The sequence below is a fragment of the Ovis canadensis genome, chromosome 17, assembly GCF_042477335.2.
Source record: "Ovis canadensis isolate MfBH-ARS-UI-01 breed Bighorn chromosome 17, ARS-UI_OviCan_v2, whole genome shotgun sequence".
In the NCBI taxonomy this organism is placed as follows: Eukaryota; Metazoa; Chordata; class Mammalia; order Artiodactyla; family Bovidae; genus Ovis; species Ovis canadensis.
This window is the reverse complement of record NC_091261.1, coordinates 22,810,491-22,827,644: the sequence shown is the minus strand read 5'-3', so window position 1 is coordinate 22,827,644 and position 17,154 is coordinate 22,810,491. Positions and strand designations below refer to the sequence as shown.

The 17,154-nt window shown below is 44.6% G+C and overlaps 1 protein-coding gene across 7 annotated transcripts in view; it reads right to left on the bottom strand.

The window, feature by feature from the left end:
- The window catches only part of ZNF827 (zinc finger protein 827), a 187,993-nt gene that overhangs the window by 65,115 nt on the left and 105,724 nt on the right, over positions 1–17,154 (bottom strand). The window lies entirely within an intron of this gene.

Genomic DNA, 17,154 nt, shown 5'->3' with positions numbered 1-17,154 from the left:
GCTTTTAATCAGAGGATTTTAACCCAATCATATCATCCATCTTCCATGCCTCCAAAACAAACTGCATTGCAATCACGTGTGAGAACACTGGAATATACAACAGAGTCCAACATGGAGAAAGGAAAGCCCTATTTATTTACAACAGAGAACATTTCACTGAAGGAACTGGGTGCACAGGGGTGGAAGGTTCCTAGAGGAAAACAGTACAGCCTGGAGATAGGAGGAGCAGGAAGCCACCACCATCCTAAGGCTGGAGAGACAAAAGGAAGAGGTAAATGGAGCCTAAGGGGACTGTGTCACCTGGTGGAAGCCGGAGGCAAGGTGAGCCTGCCTAGCAGGAAGCTGGAACCACAGCTGCTGCAGGGGGCAGACAGGGAGGGAGGGAAATACCCAGGCTCCTTCTGAAACCCCGCCCCTCACCCCACCAAAGGCTCTGATTGGCTGAAAAGTCAGAGGCACGCAGCCTGCAGGGATCAGGAAGGAATGTATCTGGGGGCACACAAGCCTAGGACCCACAGGACTGATACTGCTTTTCTAAACATGCTCAACGGCCATGGGTAACTTATTAAACGTTAAAAAGGAAACACCAAAATAAAAATGGAAGACATACCTATCTTTTAAAAGTAAAACACAATTAATATAATTTCACAGGACTATTAGGCTAGACTTGATGCAACTTTGTGTGCCACGCTTTTTATCTACATCTTAAACACAAAACAGTTTAAATAGGCTTAGAAAGTGAACTGGCTACAGGCTGGTCAGTGATGGGGAGCAGGAAGACATGCTGCTTTGTGCCAAACATCTCATAACCTGCAAGTGACCCTAAAACCCTAGGAAGGCAAAGCAGCGTGGGAGCTAAGAGCGTGCACTTGAGGGCAAGCAGTTCTAGGTCCAGATTTCAGGTCCTCCACTGATGGCTGTGTGACCCTGCACAAGTTACCTAAGTTTTCTGAGCCTTCGTTTCTCTTCTATAAAGCGGAAAGAGAACAGATCTACATGTACTCACAAGGACGAAGCAAACTAGCCCATGGAATGTGTTTCCCACAGTGTCTGGCAAACAGTAAGTGCTCAGTCAACATACGCTGTTTGTATCTGTATCTCTGTCTAGCCCCCAGGGGAGCATAAATTAATTACCCTTTCCTTATGAATCAACAAAAAGTATACAGTTTCCTTGTATAAAATGCATAAAGAAAAGGTTACTCTGATAATGAAGGGTCAGTGGACTGCTGGGATGACTGGTTAATCATCAAAGAACTTCTAAAGAGGTGGAGCCCTTGGAGGACTGTTGGGTCAGACCCAGAGTGTGGGAGTCCACGATACCCCCTCCTTAGCTCTGAAGCCTCTAGACAAGGTGAAAATGACATCCTCACATCCAAGTGGACAGGTCACTTGGGAACATCACTTGGGAACAACCACCAGTTGGCCCAAGGGCACAGGGAAAGATCAGGCAGTGTGCCCTCGGTTACACTGGAATGAGCCTGGCACTAGAGAGTTCAGGAAGCTCATGCAGCTGTCTGGTCTGAAATGCGGACACGTCCTTAGGGGACACCAAGAATCCCAAGAGGGGCCCCTCAGGGTATCTAGCAATATCACCTTTTCTTGCCACAGAGAAAGGTATGCATTGCCTACTTTCCATCAGTGTCGCTGTAACCATTTATTGAGTGCCTGAGTGTGCCAGGCACTGGGAAGATAACATCAGCAAAACTGGCAAACAGCAGAGGGGCTCGAAGACCTGTGTCGGCACTCTGACTACACTAAGGCTGTGGGAGAGAGGGCCATGGGTTCGCACTGGGGGGTCTGGCTTGGCCTGGAAGGACAGGAACAGCTGCAGAAGCCACAGCTGAATGGAGAGTAGCGCTGTCAGGGTTCTGGGGGCGGGGACAGGGCGGGGGACATGTCCTCAGGATTCTGGGGGGGGGTACAGGGCGGGGAACATGTCCCCTGCACAATGAGAGAACAAAGCCAATCTACGAAGGGGGATGAGGCTACAGCCACGGTGGGGTGGGCACACGGCAAGCAGGGATCACAGCTTCGTCATCCTGCCAGTGTGTTAAGGAAGGGGACACAAAATGCAATTTCAGTTTCAGGAAGCTCTGTCCGGCGAATTGGAGAACACGAGGCAGGTGGCCAGAGCAGGGGACATGGTGACTCTGGTGGCCGACACTGCAAGGTGGCCTCGACATAGGCAGGCTGAAAACCTGTTTAAGCAGCAGGTCAGGTAAAGACCAAAGGAACGTTTCTGACCAACCCCAAAGGTTCGGGGGTGAACAGAGCAGAGGGTGCCACGCTACATGCTGGGAAGAGCATCTTAGGTTCTGCCAGCCCTGCCTCTTCACGTGTTCTCTTAAGATTTCCAGCCAGGTGTGGAATGAAGCCCTATTACCACCCAGCTGCTCAGAAGAAATTGAGTCAACTGCTGAGGGAAACAACCTTCCAAATAATTTTCTACCCTGGAGGCCAGCTTTATTCTGTATAGAAAAGATTTCTCCTGAGGGAGCGGAGAATTAGAAGGGAGTCAGGCTGGATGCTGGAAAAGCACAAAAGGACTGGCAACGTGAGGGGCAAAGAATTGACGGAGAAACTTCGGCAAGTCAAGGTAGCTGAAGCCTAGTGTAAGATCTTATCGAGAAAGAGAAGCTACCTCGTTAACAGAGCGTCAGTCTCAGTCCAGATCGCTCTGCAATGCTTGGCGTTCAGATCCATGCACACTGGGAGTGCTGCGGTTCAGCACTGAGTTTGGAATCAGAAGGATCTGAGTCTGAATTCCATACTGGTCACTTAATGGTTAAGTGACTTTCCTAAGTCAACAATCTTTCTCTAGCCTCAGTTACCTTTTTTTTTTTTGGCTCCGCCAAGAGGTTTGTGGGATCTTAGTTTTCCAATCAGGGATTGAGTCCTCAGCAGTGAGAGCGCAGAGTCCAAAACACAGGACCACTAGGGAATTCCCTCACACGGTTTCACTATTGGAAAAGAGCTTTTAAAATATCATCTTTATAGGTGAGCTGTAAAGGGTTAAGTAGGAACTTCCCTGGTGGTTCAGATGGTAAAGAGTCTGCCTGCAATGCCAGAGATCTGAGTTCAATCCCTGGGTCAGGAAGATCCCTTGCACAAGAGAATAGCAACCCACTCCAGTATTCTTGCCTGGAGAATTCCATAGACAGAGGAGCCTGGCGGGCTATAGTCCATGGGGTCACAAAGAATCTGACACGACTGAGTGACTAACACTTTTACTTTCTTTTTACTTTCAAAGGGTTAAGTAAGATTTTTCATCTCAAAGTTCTTAGTGCATGCTCAAGAAAATTGAGCTTAGTACATGCTCAATAAAAAATGGCAACTAACACAACATCACTTACTAAGTATTTGGCACTGGAGGAGCCTGGTAGGCTGCAGTCTGTGGGGTCGCTAAGAGTCAGACATGACTGAGCGACTTCACTTTGCCTTTTTCACTTTCATGCACTGGAGAAGGAAATGGCAACCCACTCCAGCATCCTTGCCTAGAGAATCCCAGGGATGGGGGAGCCTGGTGGGCTGCCGTCTGTGGGGTCGCACAGTCGGACACGACTGAAGTGACTTAGCAGCAGCTGCAACAAAGTGCTTTGCGTGTATTAACTTCCCTGAATCCTCACAAGGACCCCACAGGGTTACGACCACTGTTATTATTATCATCCATGTTTTACAGATGAAGAGACTTGGGTACGGAGAAGGTAAGTAGCTGCCCATGCGCATGAGCTGAGATGGGATCTGAACTGAGGCACATGGGCCTTGCATTCTGCATCTTTGCCCATTAAGCTAGGCTACACTGCCTTCTGCTTGATCTCTTACCATCTATGGAACACATGAACAATACAGAATCACGGCTTCTTCTTGGAACAAACAGAACCAAAGGAAGAGACAGCAGAAGGAGGGGGAGTGGAGGGAGGATGGGAGCACCGTTTCAGTAGGCAGGGTCCCAGGGAACCAAAGAATGGCCTTTTCAGTTGAGAAACAGAACACGGTAAAATGATTTCAACATATACTTCTCTCTAGAAGAGAAGACACACCCCTTTTCTATAGGAAAGAAAACTTTCTTTTTCTAAAGAAACTTCTGCAAGCCAAGCCTGATCACTTTGCAATCCTTAACACGCCCCATTGCCTATACCCACTGCTTCTCAGGGCATCAGGGCAAGCTTATCTTTGCCATTAGGCCCAAACGAAGGGCAGAGCCTGCATCAGGTGTTCGGAAACCTCTATCTCAGCTCGAGATATGGCCACACTGACATCGGTATGTTCATCTTGCCGTCTCCTAGATTGGCAACCATGTTTCAGGCAGAGGAGAAGGAAGGCAAAACCAAACTTGGGAGTGTGCCTTGTATAACCTGGGCTGGCTTGACGGGATTAGATCTACAACAGCGCTGGTCGTCTACGCTGCCGGTGCTCTGAGGACAGAAGACACTGTACTTGTAGCTTAGCTCCGAGCACTGTCACTCTCAGAATGTGGACATGGTGGTCCTCAAGCCCCTTTTCTCCTTCTGTGCCCCACAGGGTCTGCAAAGTGCAGAAGCCCATCTGCTCTCAGCAGATGCCCAGCTCTGCGGTGGACAAATCGGCCCCTTGCTCAGGCTGCAGGCTCTGTGGATGGTGGGAGGGGCTGGTGGGCAGAGAGGGGAGGCCCAGGAGGTTGCCTAACACAGGATGAACCGGGTCTGCACTTTCCAGGGAGGAAAACAGACAGTGAACTACAGACTTTGCGGTGTACTCGGCTCTGAGGCGCGTGTGCACTGCTGTTCAACTGCTTAGATGGTCACTATTCTCCCAGAAAAAAAGGAGCTGGCTTGTGAATGCCGCACAGTTCTCGCTCCAACTCCGTTTAGCCATTTCACTGTGAAAAAGCCCCTCCAACAGAAAGAGTTTAGGAAGTGGAAAAAAGGCAAAATGTATCCAGAAAATGATGTATTTCTGGTTCATATTTTTGGTAAAAAGTTGGTAGAGGAGCTAATGCCTTGTGGGGGAAGGAATCATCACTTATTCTCAATTAACAACATCACCATCTACCACCTCATCTCCCCTTTGGGCTCACAGAATGACAAGTCACTCCAAGACGAGCGAACTCGTATAGATACAGGATGAATACTGAGACGTTGCATCTGGAAGCTGCCGGTATAGACTTAGAACTGTCCACCTCCTCCATGACTTTTCCTGGCTTATGTCACTTAGAAAAGACAAAACATTGTATCATGTGAACTCCTGGTTGCATCATATGGGATCTAGTCCCCTGACCAGGAATCAAACCCTGGGCCCCCTGCACTGGGCATGCAGAGTCTTAGCCACTGGATTAAAAGAGTGTGTGCGATGCAAATAAAGATCACGAATGCTGCCTCGAAGATCCAGGCAGCTAAATAAATAAATATTTTAATAATAATAATAATGCTTACAAAAAAGAAAAGAAAAAAACATTTGTCCTATTCAAGTTTCTTTTCTGGACAAAACTAAAAGGGACAATGAATGCATATTTTGATTTTTCTCCTGCAGAAAACCTAAGAGTTAAACATGAAAGGGCACTGGTGTCACTGTGACTGGACAATTCCAGGCATTCAGTGGCATGGGCTGTGACATCAACAGCCCAGGGCTGCAAAAATAAAAGATTTAAAACAAACAATAAAAGAGTCCATAAAAGATTGTGGCCCTAAATAGTGATACATTTTGCTAAGTGGCACAAGTATTTCCACCTTTAACATATGAATGCCAACAGGGAACTCAGCTTCATGCAAAATAGAAGACCCAGCTACTTACAAACCAGTCTCCCCCTGGGCCACCACTGAAATCAACATGTTAAGGGGAATTCTCACTCCCATTGTGATAGCAAAACAAAGCAGAAAGGAACAGGAAAAGAAGGTGGATACATTAGGTAAGAGAGCCTTAAGGAAAAAGACTTCACTCTTAGAAATCACACTGTAATTTTAAAGGAGCAACAGAGAAGAAATTAATTTTTTCCTTCTGAAAGAAATAGTAATGACTTTAAGGATTGAGCCTGGGGAGAGCAAATATAAAACAAAGATTAAGCAAGAAAAAAAGACTGCTCTGTAATGAATTTGTCCTCAGAATCTGTAAGGATCTACTTATTTCAGGACTGTTTTATAGAATAGAAATCTACTTATTTCTATTAAATGTAAGAGTTTTGGGCAAGTCATCCTGAAGGGATATTCTGCCTTCAATCCACACATAGACAAACTTTTCTTCAATCAGTATAAAGATATGATGTATCTTCAAGTGAAAAAGTGAAAATGTTAGGTGCTTAGTTGTGTCTGACTCTTTGTGACCCCACAAACTGTAGCCCACCAGGCTCCTCTGTACATGAGATTTCCCAGGCAAGAGTACTGGAGTGGGTAGCCATTTCCTTCTCCAGGGGATCTTCCTGACCCAGAGATCAAACCCAGGTCTCCTGAATTGCAAGCAGATTCTTTACTGCCTGAGGTACCAGGGAAGCCAAGCAACTATTTTCTGGTAAAAGTACTTAATGATCTCTTCAGCTATGTGTCAAGCAACATAATGGGGCTTCTGGATTTTTTCCCCTAGAGCTGGGTAAAATATGTCCAAAAGAATGTTAGTTAATTTTTATTTTGCTTTATTTTAAGGAAATTTTAAGAACAGATGATCTGACTTATATATTCTGGAGAAGTTATATATTGTGAAAGAGCCAGAAGTCCCCTTCTGGGGTGGAAAAGTTCTTCGGGAGGCAAAGTTCTCTCTCTGCAGCCACGAACTGCCTCCCAGGACACACCTGCCCCGGGGCCACCTCGCCAGATGGCCCAGGCCCCTCCTGGTAACAGGGCTGCCTCAGTCTCCACTCAGCCCCAGCTCTCAAGTCAGGACACCGAACTACTAGTTTTCTGTACTGATGTATCAGGTTAAGTTTTTAAAGAGCTGGAATTCCATATATTTGTCTACAACCATTGTACTGGTATTTTAAAGATAATCAGATTAACGAATTATTTAATTAATTAGACCTTGAATTACTGGATTACTTAGACCTTGAGACATATATACCCCAGACTGACTTGCTACACTTATATTCTGAAATGAGCAGGTGGCACGAGGTCAAGGCAACAATCCTCTATGCCTCCGGAAGCCTCAAGCAGAGACAGGCTGACGGGCTAAATTCTTCCCAGAATAAATCTTACTCTAGTTCCAGGACCTTCTGACCATGTGAAAGATGAATGTTGCAGACTGAAATGGATCCCAGTAACTTCTATATGGAATCTCCACCTATAGATCATGAGACCAAAGGAAATGAGAACGAACCGGAAACATTTTCTCTCAATAAAACTGAGACCTTGCCAGCAAATAATAGGCTATAGTCACTGACACAGAACACAAAGCATCGTAGTTTCCTTTTTTAAAAAAGCTTTCAAACATATCGAAAAAGGAAGAATTATTTGAAGATAAGGGGAACTATCTGGATTAGTTATAACTATATTCTCAACATTTCCTCAAGGGTCAGAAGAAAACCTCTGAGAAGCTGGACTAGCTTGCATGAAACTACGCTCAGAACTACAAAAACGCTGCCACACTTTATTTTTACGTACACCATTTAAAAAAATGATCATATGACATTAGTTCATTTTCAACTTAATTTTCATGATTAATGCAATTTTCTTTAGGGAGTGTTTATTTTTTTCTCAAATGGTACTGTCCTTGGGCATTTGCTAATAATTCATAATAACGGATGCTTGCTATTTCTTGTGCGTAGGTTTATGTAACTCTGTGTTTTGTAACTTATTTATAAAATGATGGTATTTGAAATATATTAACTGCTTAGTTCTAGCGATTTTTGTAAGAGGATTTTGAGCAACCTTGGTAAGGTCCTTTTGCTGCAGTATCGTGATCTATGTGGTCATCCTAATTGCTCCCCTGGACCTTCATTTCATTTTGGATGAGATGGCGCAGCTGCTTCTTCTGAAATGGGCCCAGATATCAACATTTCAGATAGAAAAGTCACTGCCAGTTTCCCTGTTATAACTTCTTTGAGGTCAGTTAAAAAGGTAATATAAAATGAAAGAACACAAGGTTTTAATGGCATTCATGTACACGGTCCCTCTCGAGGACCCTTACTCTTAAGTGATTTTATTTATTTATTTGAGTATAAGAACCCTGGGCAGCAGGTCAGGGGACGCGGGTGGAGCAGAGTGCTTGAGATGAGAAACAACTGCCAGTCTCTGACCTGAGGACAACCCGAACATCTGAAACAGCACGCTCCCTATTCAAGCTGAAAAGGGACGCAACAGAGAAACCCTCTTATGACCCCCATGGGCTAGGCCGAGAAAGCCGGTCATTCATCATGTTGGGTGCACGAATTTTCAAAGAAAGAAGGACTGCAGTGAGTAAAACTCGAAGGAACCACATTTATCTACAGATTGAGACTCGGCACTGCAGACTCAGTGGGTACCTAAAGAGGCTTGTGGGCAGATGGAGAGCCAAGGTCACTCCATCATTTGGCTACCCATACAGACCCCCAATTTTCTTTAATTTTTGGAGGTGATAAGAAAGCCAAGATGTGGTTCCTTTTCCTCCTCATTGACATGGCTGTATACCTGGCTGGTGCCAATCAAATGGAACCTTCTTAGTAATTATAAACCAATCAAACGTATTGTTAATTTATAAGGTATGCAATGGTATTGCAGAAAACGCTCTTATTTTTTAGAGATACATATCTCAAAGAATGTGAGAGTGAATGTCATGCCTGGATGTGATCTAAAACATAAGGAGAAAAAGATTGGTGAAATAAGTGTAACAAATATTTTTTCAACCTGGGTGGTGGGGATATGGTGGTTTATTGTATTATTTCTTTCGCTTTGTTTTAAAACTTTTCATAATAAAAAAGTCAATATCAACAATCAAACAAAAAGTTCAACCCAGACCAACTACCAGACAGAAAAATGTGACAATAAAAAATTGAAAAAAACAAAAACAAAAACAAATAAAAATGCCTCCTCATGAGCAAAATGCTTGGTATCACCAGAAATCAATAAATGAAAAGGTCTTAACTATAAGACATAATTTTTAACCTTCCAATTGGTAAAAAAAAATTTTTTTTAATGATAAATCAAAGACCTTTAAAATATTCTCTCTCTCATTAGCTCTGTTCAGTCGCTCAGTCGTGTCCAACTCTTTGCGACCCCATGAATCGCAGCACGCCAGGCCTCCCTGTCCATCACCAAGTCCCGGATTTCATTCAGACTCACGTCCATCGAGTCCGTGATGCCATCCAGCCATTTCATCCTCTGTCGTCCCCTTCTCCTCCTGCCCCCAATCCCTCCCAGCATCAGAGTCTTTTCCAATGAGTCAACTCTTCGCATGAGGTGGCCAAAGTACTGGAGTTTCAGCTTCAGCATCATTCCCTCCAAAGAAATCCCAGGGCTGATCTCCTTCAGAATGGACTGGTTGGATCTCCTTGCAGTCCAAGGGACTCTCAAGAGTCTTCTCCAACACCACAGTTCAAAACCATTAATTCTTCAGCGCTCAGCTTTCTTCACAGTCCAACTCTCACATCCATACATGACCACAGGAAAAACCATAGCCTTGACTAGACGGACCTTTGTTGGCAAAGTAATGTCTCTGCTTTTTAATATGCTATCTAGGTTGGTCACAACTTTTCTTCCAAGGAGTAAGCGTCTTTTACTTTCATGACTGCAGTCACCATCTGCAGTGATTTTGGAGCCCAAAAAATAAAGTCTTAGCTTCTAGTAAAACTGTAAATTCAACCTTTTTGAAAATCAATTAGACAATTCATAGAAAAGCCTGAAAACTGTGCATGTTTCTTGAGTCGATTTATCCTGGCATTGTTTATATTAGCAACAACTTGGGAAAACAAAACTAAGCCCTTAATACTCAATAATTAAGGAGACATATTAAATAAATTAGGGCACATGCAAATATTAAAAGAATAATATTGGGTTATGTTTACTGATATGAAAAGAAATTCTAAATATATTACTAGGTAAAAGAGAAGATTATAAAACAGTACATATGGTAGGATCCAGTTTTGATAGGAAAGTATACATCTATGAATAGATAAAAATTCAACCAGGATACACACCACCATCCTAGCAGTCAGTGGCTGCCTCTGGGTAGCAGGATTGTTTATAAGTGGTTATTATTTCTTCTTTATGGCCTTCTACATTCTCTAGAAACAAAAGTTATTTTTTAAAACTTAAAAAATGAATACAGTTTACAGTCTGGAATTCTTTCTTTTTAAAGAGACTCTTAGTCTTTTAAAGAATAAGCCAAGGATGACATAACTGAAGCAGCTGTAAAAGACATGGGCAAGGGAAATTGTTATCTAAAATCTGATTCCATTAATATCAGTTGATTTCAGCTGCTGAAGGCTGAAGGTCATGGAAGAAAAAGACTGTTTAAAATATTGTAGAAGAAAAGTAGGGTATTTTACGAAGAATACATTTTGGTAATGTTTTTAAATTTTCTTCTCTGAAAAGTACTGCTAGTTAAGTGTATCCTAGATGCAGGCTTCTACCCCGTATAACCTAACACCAAGTTTTCAAGGAACAATGCCTGTTGCTGCAACTCGAGCATTCATCCACGGCTGAGCCAGGAAACTTCTCAGGACGAGGAGCACAATGCCAGGCCTTGTCGACAGTGGCGGAGACAGGGAGGCCAGACCCCGGGGAGCCAGAGCCAGGCACAGCCACGGAAGTGGGCCTGCATGTCCAGATCTGTGAAATGTCAGCTTGTGGAAGGAGCCGGCTCTCCCGCAGGAAGCCGACTGTGTTCGTGAACGAGGACAACGGGCTTCTACCGAGGTGAGCAGAGCACAGATGAACTCAGTCGTCTCTGCAGTGACGCAAGAACCCTTGTCCCATTTCACTGTAATGCCCGTGAAATGTGGAGGGGCCCGGGGCTGCTGTGCTGTCCACCAGGGCTTGCCCCCTCCACAGAGGTCAACCCCGGACTGTTGGAGATATTTCTAGTAACAACTATGGAGAGACCCTTGAGGGAAAACCCCAGATTAGAAGAGCAGGAGGGAAGGTGGTGCCTGAGCCGCACGGCACATGTGCCCCGTGTATGATCTGTCAAAGAAGAATGTCTGCTTACAGAGACGCACAGACTTACATCTCGTTCCTGACTGCTCTGGGCTCCACACACAGAACGCCGCTGTAAGCCAGAAGAAATAAAGATGAAAAAGGCCGCAGAAATGGAAGAGAAGAAAGGCACAGCCCTCTTCAGATCCTTGAAAGGAAGACTGAAACTCGCCTCTCCACAGTGATACTGCCTCAGCAGTCTTGGAAGCACAGTGCCTCAACTAGAACGGCTTGATGGAGAGGCCACAGATGGGGAGAAACAATAGCAGAGCGTGGTACCTACAGGACAACAGCGCACAGGCATAGAGAAAAGGACTGAGGACGGTTTGGCGCAGGAAGAAGGGGAAAAATCTCAAAGGGCAGCAAGGCACAAAGTAGTCTGCAGCTCTCTGTATTAAAAACAAAGAACCCATTGTTTAAGGATGGATTTTAACTTCTTTGAAAAATGAAAACTCAAAGAAAAGCTGAAAAAGATGGACTGCCAATGGAAAACACTGCAGTCAACATTTATGTCAGGGCAGCTACAGACAGCGGTGCAGGCTGTGCACTGAACAAAGGCACCTTATCTGGGGGTCAAAGTCAAAGTCAACGTCGCTCAGTCGTGTCCTGCTCTTTGCAAGCCCATGGACTACAGAGTCCACGGAATTCTCCAGGCCACAGTACTGGAGTGCGTAGCCTTCCCCTTCTCCAGGGGATCTTCCCAACCCAGGGATCAAACCCAGGTCTCCCACATGGCAGGTGAACTGTTTACCAGCTGAGCCACAAGGGAAGCCCTACCTGGGGGTGGATCAGTATTCAACATCACAGACATCACAGATTTACATATTTAGTAAGACAGCATTCCAGTAGATGGCAGTGTCTCGACGAAGGGTGTTTTCAAAAATTTGCAATGGCCCACCAACAGCCTTGACTTGACCAAAAAAGCACTAAAAGTCTTAACTAGAGGGACCCCGTGAAATTAGCAGCAGTTTTCATTTTTCAGAAACAAAGTTCTGTGCCTTCAAAGTCAGAAAATATAAAGGGTAAAGCAACTACAGGCGGAGCTACTCAAATATCAATTTCATTTGCTCTGTTTCCTGTTTATTTTCTTCATTGCTTCCACGTAATCCAGTGTTCTTTATTTGTAATCTTTTACTTTTTAAGGTAATGGAACATTGTTCTCTTACGCCTCTTAAAAAACGAAAAGGGGGAAATTGTACAAACTGAAGCAGCGCCTCGCACTCTAACCAATTTGTGCGGTTTCTTTTACTGACTCATAAATATTTAAGGACAGGCATCCAAACCACCACCCAGGCAAATTCTATATTGGATACTTCCAAGTACATATGTCTTTTAGTAAACACTCTAAGTGCCTTTATCTAAATCCCAGAAAAATAGCCTGCATTTCAAACTCTGAAAATTGGGCAAATTAAATATTGGTTGGCACTGCATGATCTGACTCTACCCTTCTGACTTCCCCACTTCTGTTTTTCATCTAGTAATGGAGGGGGGGAAAAAAAAACTATTCAGGTAGATACTTCCTGGCTCTTGGAGCAGAGCAAGGCAGGTGTGAGAAGGTTTTCTCATAGGCCTGCAATCCGATATCCCCATGGACACTGAATTATTAATGGGGAAGAGAGAACAAATAACCAAGAGAAGGTTCTTGGCAGCCATTGTTTGGAGTTCACGGTGTTACGCAACATCAAGCATGTCCAATTCACCTGCCAGGAGCTATCTGATTCTTACTCTGGGGTTCCATTTTCCTACTTCGATCTTATCCAGCATCTGGCTGGGTGATGGTCCATGTCAGAAGATGTAGATCTTCTTTTTATTCCATTAAACTTTGGGATCTGGTTATGCTATCATGCCTCATATGTTTTCATCTACAAATGATCATATTAGCTGGTTATCTGCTCCCGGCAGAACCTAGGCTTGTGCCGGGAAAGGAAATTGTAAAATCAAGATTGTATTAGTCTCTTAAGCCTCCAGTCTTTCTGTTCTCCTGGGTCCGGATGGACCCATCTCATTTGTCAGGCAGAATGGCATTAAGAATGCCATGCGCTATCTCAAAGGGGACGCAGAGACTTCTTTACACTTAGATTGAATTTTCTCCACTCTAAGGTTAAACAGGCAGAAGAGCTGCTGTTTTAGCATTTACTGTGAAGCTCCAACTGAAGGACTGATTCAATGGAGGTGCCCCCAGGAGGGCACAGACATGGGTGGAAAAAGGGTAAAGTCAAGGCATGGGTAAGCAGGACCACATGATCCAAAATCCCAGCTGCTAAGCAGATTGATTTCGCTGCCTGGCTACATGGGATGCCCTGGTGGACTGTCTTCTCCTTTGCTTTCGGGAAGATGATCCTAATTTAAGCGGCTGAGTCTAAGTTATTAGAATGATTTTTTTTTAAGGCATTTTCAATCTAGTTCTTTAAATGATGTCTAGGATTTGCTTCAAAATAATCTAGGGGAAGGAAGAACAAAACGAAGGGATGGACGAGACAACATTTGTGAACTAACATGAACTGCTCATTATTTAAACTCTATCCTGGGGACATTCTCTGCTTTTGCCTATATTTGAAATTTTCCATTGTAAGAGGTTTTGAAAAATGAGACTGACAGCCAGCGATCCAGAAACCTGCCAGTTACTGGTTTCAACCCTTGTATTTACCTAAAACCTCTTTTATGAAATAGCTAACAAGGAATGTTGTCTAACATGACTTTCTCTTTCCATGTCTCCCATCTTATAATCGAGATATCAACAAAGAGAATTGCCAATGGACAGCTGTGATGAGGGGGGACTGGATGAGGAGAGGGGTGCAGTCATCAGCCTTTATGGGATGGGCTTCCTGTAGCCTGGGTAAACCAGCACACGTCAGAATGCCAAGCTACGGAGTGTCTCACCCTGGCCTGCTACACTTTTCCTCTGTTCTTGTGGTTGCAATTACAGTGAAGATTAATAACGATAACCAACTGTGGTGGAAGTTGTGGGTTGATATAGGACAGGGAGAGAATTATAGAGAATCAGCTTCTTTCTTCAGCACTGCACATCTCTCTTCCCCTCTGGTTCCCCTGGATCTCCAGACCTCAAGAGCAGACCCCAACGTGTAGAGGGGCTCAGGCAATCACTGGCATTTGGAAGTGCCTGATCCCAATACTGCACTGAGGCCAGCATCCAGGGCTGCCCTTCGTAAGGAAAGCATCTCAAATGTGTCCAGGAACCCTTAAACATGGACAACTCCGAACTCTGACTTCAATCATTAGCGATCCTTCTGGACGGTCAGCTTCTTCTAGGAAATCAAACATGGGAAATCAGGTAACTAACCAAATGTTCCACTTAGTACTTAAAAAAATTAGGAGATATGGAAATTTGGAGGCTTGATGCAAATCGTTTTGGAAAGTATCACAAATCATACCTTAAAACATAACCCCCATTAGTTGATCTTGTGCAAACTTCTTATAAAAAAGTTCTTTCTAAAACAGGAATCAAAAAAGAAGAGATAGAACTAGTATTTTTTTCTTTTTTCTGCTATCAGTAATTCAGGTTATAGAGGATTTCTTGGCACAAGGCAGCTTGATTCTATTCCACCTTAAGTAGCGAGGTGAGAAGGGGAAAAAAAGAGGTCTCTTTGATGAGAGGCTAATTGGGCAAGTTGCCCACTCAAAGGAAAAATAAAAACACACCAAGGATTTTGTCAAAGAACAATAAACCAAGAAATCTGTAACACTGATTTCTGAACACTACATCATGGGGTGGGGTAGGGGGCCCACAGGAAGCATCTCTTCATTTGCTTTGGGCAAAAGATCTGATTTGGATTTCTTCTTACTCATAATCTCCCAGCAACAGGAGAATTTAAGGATTGCTTCATATTTGCCAAATGGCTTTAAAAAAAAGTCTTTTCTATCCTATAATTATGCTCCAGCTCCAGCCAAGAGAATTGAGGCTATGAGGCATATTTCACTTGTTTTGGGGCTAGTTCAAACCTCCTCTTACCTCTTCCCAGGGAACATCTGAAAAGCATGTCATAACAAAGTCTCTCAGCATACCTTTCCTTTACGTAAGTGTCATCATGTAGTCTTAAAGAGCCAGCAGGACACCTCCAAGGAGACGCTGCTGGGGTCCTGCCCAGATCACCTTTAATGCACCGGTGCACCCACCCCCACGGTGCTGGGAGTGTTGGCTGCTCACAGCGAGAACCACCCTCATGGTTGGAGTGGTGGGCCATACATTTCCTGCTGAATTAGTAGATAATAAGGGGATACCAAGAGCCGGCTCCTTTACCTCGAGGCAGGATTTACTCTGTGGTGCCATCCGTTTCTCAGAACTCTCCGTGGAAGGAAGCTGGAGCTAGAACCCAGCTCACACCCCGTTCTCGTTCAGCTCCACCTGTCTCTCCCAACCCACTGCACCCTGGCAGGTCGCCCTGAGAGCACACACCCATATGAGAATCCTGTCTCAGGCTCTGCGTCTAGGGAACCTGACCTGTGACACTTCAGGAAGCCTATGGAAGCAAATTAAAATTGACACCTATTATCTTTAATCTGCTGTCTTTCGATGTCTACCAATCTGGCCAATTTCATGTGTTTAGACAGATGAACATAGCATAGATACTTAAAAAATAGCCTTAAGATTACATTTTATGCTTTCGAATTGTGATGCTGGAGAAGACTCTTGAGAGCCCCTAGGACTGCAAGGAGATCAAACCAGTCAATCCTAAGGGAAATCAACCCTGAATATTCACTGAAGGACTGATACTGAAGCTCCCATACTTTGGCCACTTGATGTGAACAGCAGACGCATTGGAAAAGACCCTGATGATGGGAAAGATTGAAGGTAAAAGGAGAAGAGAGTGGCAGAGGATGAGATGGTTGGATAGCACCACTGATTCAATGGACTTGAACTTGGGCTAACTCCGGGAGATGGGGAAGGGGCAGGGAGGCCTGGGATGCTATAGTCCATGGGGTCACAAAGAGTCGGACATGCTTAGTGACTGAACAACAAGCTTACATGGCGAAGGCAGTTTGGAACGTCCAGCAGTTCGCACCTCCTATTTGGACATCCAACTGAGCAGACAAAATCACTTCCCTACCCCTCAGTCCAATTTCCCAACACAACGCACAGGCCAGACCAGGTCGCAAGACTCGTTTCCCATCTGTATACTCACACATGGATCAAGGCCTAGACCATGCCTGGGTTCTGCTAGAGGCAGATTCTGTCCCTAACAGTATACAAACCCTGTGTAAAGCAAGCTGGCTCTCTTTTAATCACTGTTGGATATGTGCCAGTCCCACATTTCAATTCACGGGATTAAAAAAAAGAAAGAGCTCAGGTGAAGGTTCAAAGGAGCACTGTTTCTGTGTACTCTGAGCATCCTATGTGATGCTCAGAGCTTGATTCCTGTCACATCTTCTGCCCCAAGAATTAAAACCCTGAAATCCATCAACAGTTCCCACAAGGAAGAATCTAAGTTTTCTCAGGAAATAAAGTTCCCTGACTTAAAGCCTTCCAAGGGGGAGAAACATCCTTCCCTGGTGGTCCAGCGGTTAGGACTCCATGCTGCCAATGCAGGGGGGACAGGTTCCATCCCTGGTTGGAGAACTAAGATCCCACATGCCGCATGGCACGTCCAAGAGATAAATAAAACACATTTTTTTAAAAAGCCTTCCAAGGGGTAGATTGTCTCTCCTCAGAGCTCCTTTTCCAGTGATGGTGTCTGCGCTTGTTGGCACTTGTCTGCCAGCTCAGATCTGGGTGGTTATAAGGCTTGGAACGGGTGGCAGACAGGCAGGCAGCCCCTTGGCTAACCTCCTCTTAAAACTCCTCTGGCAAATGGGGAAGCTTCCTTACTTACAGTTGTTAGTGATGTCAGTTTTCCTGCAAGTTTTGAAAGCACTGTCTTTCTTCTACATTTTTGCTCTCCTAACAATGCCATGAGTTAAAAAGGTGGGATGTTCCTGGCAACAAATGATCAGCTCACAGCGCAAAGCTCCTGAAGAACACAGCTGAACTCGGTCTACCAACCGAGCGAGGCTTTCCCCGAGACACAGGCCCAGCTCCCAGTCCCAGTCCAGCCACCCGCTTCAACCCTCAAGTCAGGAAACTTTA